Source organism: Arachis stenosperma, chromosome 3 (genome assembly GCF_014773155.1).
Source record: "Arachis stenosperma cultivar V10309 chromosome 3, arast.V10309.gnm1.PFL2, whole genome shotgun sequence".
Lineage (NCBI taxonomy): Eukaryota > Viridiplantae > Streptophyta > Magnoliopsida > Fabales > Fabaceae > Arachis > Arachis stenosperma.
The window spans coordinates 66,816,970-66,817,748 of record NC_080379.1 but is presented as its reverse complement, the minus strand read 5'-3'; the positions used below and the strand labels follow the sequence as shown (position 1 = coordinate 66,817,748).

Genomic DNA, 779 nt, shown 5'->3' with positions numbered 1-779 from the left:
AGAATTATAGGTGTTTCCATAGGGTTCTCCCATGTAATTCACCTCTTCCATTGAAGGGTTCTCAGGATCATAAGCTTCTTCAGATGAAGCATCCTTAGTACTACTTGGTGCATTTTGCATTCCAGTCAGACTTTGAGAAATCAAATTGACTTGCTGAGTCAATATCTTGTTCTGAGCCAATATGGCATTCAGAGTATCAATCTCAAGAACTCCTTTCTTCTGATTTGTCCCATTGTTCACAGGATTCCTTTCAGAAGTGTACATGAATTGGTTATTTGCAACCATTTCAATTAGTTCTTGAGCTTCTGCAGGCGTCTTCTTCAGATGAAGAGATCCTCCAACAGAGCTATCCAAAGACATCTTGGACAGTTCAGAGAGACCATCATAGAAAATACCTATGATGCTCCATTCAGAAAGCATGTCAGAAGGACATTTTCTGATCAATTGTTTGTATCTTTCCCAAGCTTCATAGAGGGATTCACCTTCCTTCTGTCTGAAGGTTTGGACTTCCACTCTAAGCTTACTCAATTTTTGAGGTGGAAAGAACTTTGCCAAAAAGGCATTGACTAGCTTTTTCCAAGAGTTCAGGCTTTCTTTAGGTTGTGAGTCCAACCATGTCCTAGCTCTGTCTCTTACAGCAAAAGGGAATAGCATAAGTCTGTAGACCTCAGGGTCAACCCCATTAGTCTTGACAGTGTCACAGATTTGCAAGAATTCAGCTAAGAACTGATGAGGATCTTCCAATGGAAGTCCATGGAACTTGCAATTCTGTTGCATTA

The 779-nt window shown here is 40.4% G+C and overlaps 1 non-coding gene across 1 annotated transcript; it reads left to right on the top strand.

The window, feature by feature from the left end:
* Window positions 1–414: 414 nt before the first annotated feature.
* On the top strand, window positions 415–522 carry LOC130970909 (small nucleolar RNA R71). Its single transcript, XR_009082154.1, has one exon. It is a non-coding gene; the product is annotated as a small nucleolar RNA R71 (small nucleolar RNA).
* The last annotated feature ends 257 nt before the right edge of the window (window positions 523–779 follow it).